Raw genomic sequence first — 6,178 nt, 5'->3', positions numbered from 1 at the left:
AGAATCTTGTGATATACCTTTATTGTGTAAGGTACTAGAAACAATACGTAGAAATACAATATGAGCGTCTTTAATCACATAGAATTGAAGAAACAAATATTTTTGTGGTTTTAAAAATATACTTTGGACATATGCAAAGATTTTGACTCCAGAGAGTGGAGACGGTCGTTACAAATCATGCGAGGACGAGATAACATATGATAAATAAGTGTGAAGATAATGTAGTGTTAAATTTGAATGAGATTTTTCTCTTTACAAAGAAACGAGCTTTGATTAGAGAGTGTGTATGCATAAGATCAAGGTTGTGGAGTAGTACATGATTAGTCTAGGTCCTAGTTACCTTTACATGGATTGTGTATTTTTCCCTAGTTTTCATTGTTTTAACTTTGAACTTGTTTCGTCGATATTTTTCTTCCAAGTTACTACTTGTATCTACCTTTTCTATTTGTATCTTGGTTCTGTGCGTACCTTCTCACCATGATCCTTTTGATTTTTGATCTGTTTTTCGTTTTATTGCTCACATATGTGTATTTTTGCCTTTTTGAAACTCTACTGATTATTTCTTTTCTGTGGGTTGGCATTTCAATTATACGTGAATAAAGAAACTCTGGTTAAAAGTTTATCTCATTGACTAGGATGAAAGTAATGAGTTAGAACATGGTTATGTGATATGCATTCTATTTTGTTGTATAGAGCAAAAACCACACCGCAACTAAAATTAACCGCAAAAACCGCAACCACAATAAAAACCGATGGTGAGGTTTTCTGTTTTTCAAAAACCGCAAATTTGTGGTGCAGTTCGGTTATTAGTTTTCAAAAACCGCAAAAAAACCGCACTGCACCACATATATTATATACAGTTTTTTTTTTTTATCAATTATTAATATATTAAATATTAAAAAAAAAAAAAGACATGTTTTATGAATGAAAGATGAATAAAATACTAGAAGACAAAAATATGGTTGTTGCTATGTTTAATTTTGAAAAATGGTGAAATTAGACAATTTTAAGGAATTTATTGTTAATTACTATTGATTTGACATTTTTAATATATTAATTGTTTGTGATTTAAGTTAATTTTCTTATACATTATGGTTTTTTTTTTATTATTACAAGTAATATGTTTGAACTTTTAAAACCGTTTGAGCTTTAAACTGTGATTAAAAACCACAAAAAATAACCACACCAAATCCATGCGGATAATAACCGCAACACAGAAAAAAAAACAAAACCGCACCGCAAAAGTAACCGCCTAACCGCACCGCAAAAATAACCGCACCAAGCGGTTTTGAAAATGGATTAACCGCATTTGCGATTAGTGGTGATTAGGGTGTAAACGAGCCGAGCCCAAGCCTGACCAAGCTCGAGCTCGGCTCGTTTAATTTAAGGAAGCTCGAGCTCGATTCGAGCCATAAAATGAAGCTCGGGCTCGGCTCGTGAGCAATTCAGTGGGTTCGCGAGCCTAATCGAGCCTAAACGAGCCTCCATATATATATATATATATATATATATATATATATATATATATATATATATATATATATATAGGCTCGTTTAAGCTCGTTTAGGCTCGCGAGCCCACTAACTGAAGCTCGGCTATAGCTCGTTTAATAAACGAGCCTCATATTTAGGCTCGAACTTGGCTCAGACTCGTTTAATTCGATCTCGAGTCGAGCTTTTAACGAGTCGATCCCGAGTAGCTCACGAGTAGCTCGGCTCACTTACACCCCTAGTGGTGATGTTTTAGCTAATAACTGCACCGAACCGCACCACGCTCACCCCTATTTGTACTCCTTACAAACACAACACAAAATAAATCGTAGTGACTGAAATCAAAATTATTAATCAAAGTAATTGCTACCGATAAGCAAAATAAACTAAGGCGTGATTACAAAAATAGATAATGACTTGAAAGGGTAACAAACTTTCAACTTAGTTCATATTTAGTCACTAAACATCTTTTTGCTACTTAATTTACCTATGAATTATTTGAAAACCTCACAGATGGTCCCTATGGTTTCAAAACTTTAATGTTTGAAAACCTCGCCTTGTTGTTTATGAGTTGCAAAACTCTTTTTCTTAGGGAATTTGTTTTTTACCCTTTTTTTTAGGGGTTTTATTATATTTTTGTGGGTGTTCAAGAACATAGAAGAAGAAGAAGATTTAAACAACTTCTTTTTCGGGTATTGATGAGACTATGTTAAAGATAAAGATCTGAGCCGCAGAAAGGGTTGAAAAAATTGGTGGGAACGACTTATGGTAGTAGAACACTAGCTACACCACAATAAGATTTTTCGGTCATCAATGGCGGTCAAGATTCTGGTACCCAGTCCGGACTCGGAAGCATTTTTGGGTCGGATTATGGAGGGATTGAGTTTACAAGAGAAAAAGTTGAAGTAATATTAAATATGAAGATCAAACCTAAAGATAAATTCAATCTCAATGTTCTTTTTTGTTCTTGTTTTTATCATATGAAGTGTGTGTTTTATCTCATTAGTATTAATTAGGTCTGTAAACGGACCGAACAAACACAAACGTTGGGGCTTGTTCATGCCCGTTTGTTTAAGTTAGCCAGACAAATAAACGAACACGAACGAAAGAAATGAACGAGCTTTCTTGTTCATGTTCGTTTGTTTAAAAAATTAAATTTTCCTGCTCGTTCGTTTATGTTCAATAACATTTTAAACGAACATAAATGAACAAAGATAAACAAACACAATTGAACATATATAAACATAAATGAATATATAATATAGTAATGTAACAAACACAATTAATCATATATAAACATAAAATGAACTTATATGAACGGACATAAAGGAACAACATAAACGAATGTGATGAACATAATAAAACGAACGAGAGCATTATTCATGTTTGTTCGTTTAACTTAACGAACAAAAGTTTGTGTTCATGTTCATTCGTTTATTAAATAAACAAACACAAATCAACTTCCCGCCGAACCGTTCATAAACATTTCGTTGAACGTTCGACTCATTTACAACCCTAGTATCAATATTATTTTTGTGGATTTTCAAGGAAAGGAGCGGCATAATGAAGAAGTATATAAAGAAGCTCGGGATGTGTGTAAGATGGTTTCCAGTATTTGAGGGGACCTTTCAAAAGAGCACGAAACCCCCAAAAAGATGTTTGAATTAGCAGAAAAGAAATCCAACAATATAGGTATTAGATTTAACCTTAATCTTTTTGTTTTTCATACTTAATTTTACCTAATTTGATTCATCTTTTATCTATATGGTTTTAGATATGCTAACACAAACGCAAAGGAAGAACTAAATTTCATAATCATGGAATTACAAACAAATTACACCATTTTACAAGGCAAATTCATGAAAGAAGAACCAACAAATTGGTTTGATCCAAATCTACACCATAAAATCATTTCAGGTATGATTTTTTGGGGACTACGATTTTAAAAGAAGGGGAACTACCCATTCCCTGTTCTTCGGATTCTGTGGGGTAAAACACACATCATCATAAACGCATTTATTTCAGGAGTTTTTGATAAAAACAAACAAACCCCAAAATATTTCACGGGCGTCGTTTTGTCTCACGCTTTTTTTTTATAGAGTAAAAACGATCCCTGGTCCTAAGTCTAGAAGCGATTCCGGAAGTACCGTTAATTAGAGCTTCAGTTGGTTGAGAGAGAGAGAGAGAGAGAGAGAGAGAGAGAGAGAGAGAGAGAGAGAGAGAGAGAGAGAGACCCTTTCATATTAAATAATTATATATATATATATATATATATATATATATATAATAAAGGAAAACTTTATAAATAATCTTTCTGACAGTGAAATCACGAAAATGTTTTTCAGTAACTAAAAAGCGAATAGAATGAGGCTTAAGTAACAAACAACAAAAGTTTTGAAACCACATAGATCATCTGTAAAGTATTTAAAACTTAGAAACTAAACTTCATTTTGGAATACCATAGGAACCATTTATGAAGTTTTTTTCTTTTATTTAATAGTTTTGGATCATAATGAAAATTATGAAAAGGAAATATATGAAGTTATGAAATTACAAGAGATAAAAAAAACACACTTAAACAAATACATAGTCTACATATTCACTAATTCATTGATTGACACATTCAATAATACTTTTAAGGCGTTTGTTATATGTGAATGGTTTCTCCAACGATACTAGGTGCCCTACATCCTTTATCCAGTCCAAAGTTGCGTTTTCACCCAAGCGTCTGATACATATTAAAACATATTCACTATATAAGATTTATAACAACTTCAATTCCTAGCTAGAATTTATTTTTAACCAACTTTAAACATATAACACCCTAAAACATAGTCACTATATAAGATTTATAACAACTTCAATTCCTAGCTAGAATTTATTTTTAACCAACTTTAAACATATAACACGCTAAGTGATCATACATAATTGAATTTGATTAAACTATTCTGTCTTTTTAATGAAGAAAGATACAGGACTTACATTTTCGTCGTGTTAGCAAGGTCGAGATCAAAAATCTAGTCGTCATCACCCCACAACATATGTATCGCCTGCAAAAAGTTTAATTCAAACGCAAATTATATAACCGAAGGTGTTTAATGCCCAATAATTTCATATTATATTAACTCGCTAAAAGTTTTAATTACCTGCGAGTAGTCGGGATCCGATGTTACATCAGTGTCGGGAACAACCAAGCAATCTAGGAGTTCGTTTCGTTCTTTTCGATTGCTAAACATTGTCTACAAATGTCAAAAAGATAACATCGATCATTACATAATTTGTAATATGATAGAGAGATTGGAGTAGTACATGTAGTTAAGTTATGAGATACCTCAAGAATGTACAGATAAAAGAAATCGGGAAGCCATGGAAGTTTATGAAACCCAACAGAAAACATCGTCTTCAACCCCTCTACGGTTGAGGGCATCAAAAGGTCCGACCAACTTGACAAACCAAGTCATACGAGTCAAGGCTAATGGATTCGGTTAACTCTGTAACAGTGGCAGACATAACCATAGACTTGACCAGATTTGGGTACAACTGAGCTATCTTGAATCCAACCATCCCTCCATAACTTAACCCAACTAGTGTGACGTTCTCCACTCTTAGTTTCTTCAACCCTTTAGCCACAAACTCAGCTTGAAAACTTGCAGACCTCTCGTTTCTATCGGTGATTGAGCCACCAAAGAACAAGAAGTCAGGCACATAGACTGAGTATTCACGTGTCAATGCCAAAACTTGTAAGAACCATGTGAAAATACCATCCATGGCGAAAGAGTGGAGGAGTAATACGGCCGGTTTGGTGGGTGGTACGTAGACGATTTTCCCATCATATTTGGTTACGATTTCTTTTGGAACCCATATATTCATTAAGGTCCCTGGCTCTATTTCTATGGTCTGTGGTGTTAATCCAGCAAGCTTTACGATTCCATGAATCAAAGGTGTTAGAACGACAAACACATGTCCCATAATTTGTTTACTTCTTGGAATCTATGAGAGGCAAATGTGAAATGTGAGATTGTGACATTTATGATTTACAATTTGTAACTTACGCTTTCCTCTTAATTACAATTGAATTTGGTAAGGAAAGGAATTAAATCGCCACCCACATAATAAACACCTGCCTACCCCACCCCGTTCCCCGTGACAAGTACGTGATTAATTTTTAAATTTGTTTTTCCAAATCTTTTTTTTTTTTTTTGAAAAGGCAGAATTATATTAAAAAAAAAAAAAAAAACAGCGCAAAGCTGTAAGTAATACAACAAAAGACTTCAAAACAAACACAAAAACAGAAAGAAAAGGAAACTTGAGCTACAGATATCGGCTCTACTATACTTACGCCAGAATTGAGAGGCCCCGATGCACCAGACAAGCACTAAGGCTAGTACCAGATTTGTAAATAACCCAAAGACCCTATCTGCACTGAATTCCACCTCCTGGAAACTGAACTATTTGACTTGAAATCAGAGAATCTGAATTAAATTTAACATCAACATCAATTCTGTCAACCATGATAAACTGCTTATCAACTCATGGATTAAGTACAATGATTGCCTTAGAAAATAATGAAACACGATCTACCATATTAATTTACTTGCTGTGTAACCTTTGTACCATACGGATTTTTAAAAAAAATAAAATAAATAAATAAGTATGAAGATCTAAAAATTTACGAAATTTGAATTTA

At 33.4% G+C, this 6,178-nt stretch overlaps 1 pseudogene across 1 annotated transcript; it reads right to left on the bottom strand.

Annotated features, from left to right (window-relative positions):
• Positions 1–4,033: 4,033 nt before the first annotated feature.
• LOC145051594 (uncharacterized) lies at positions 4,034–5,462 on the bottom strand (annotated as a pseudogene). The gene is made up of 4 exons (XR_013683719.1): positions 4,823–5,462; positions 4,638–4,730; positions 4,474–4,541; positions 4,034–4,219 (listed from the first exon to the last, which is right to left on the bottom strand). The product of XR_013683719.1 is annotated as an uncharacterized LOC145051594 (transcript).
• Positions 5,463–6,178: the final 716 nt, after the last annotated feature.

This window comes from Lactuca serriola, chromosome 5 (assembly GCF_051521515.1).
Source record: "Lactuca serriola cultivar US96UC23 chromosome 5, Lser_US96UC23_V15, whole genome shotgun sequence".
Lineage (NCBI taxonomy): Eukaryota > Viridiplantae > Streptophyta > Magnoliopsida > Asterales > Asteraceae > Lactuca > Lactuca serriola.
This window is presented reverse-complemented; position numbering and strand designations above follow the sequence as displayed.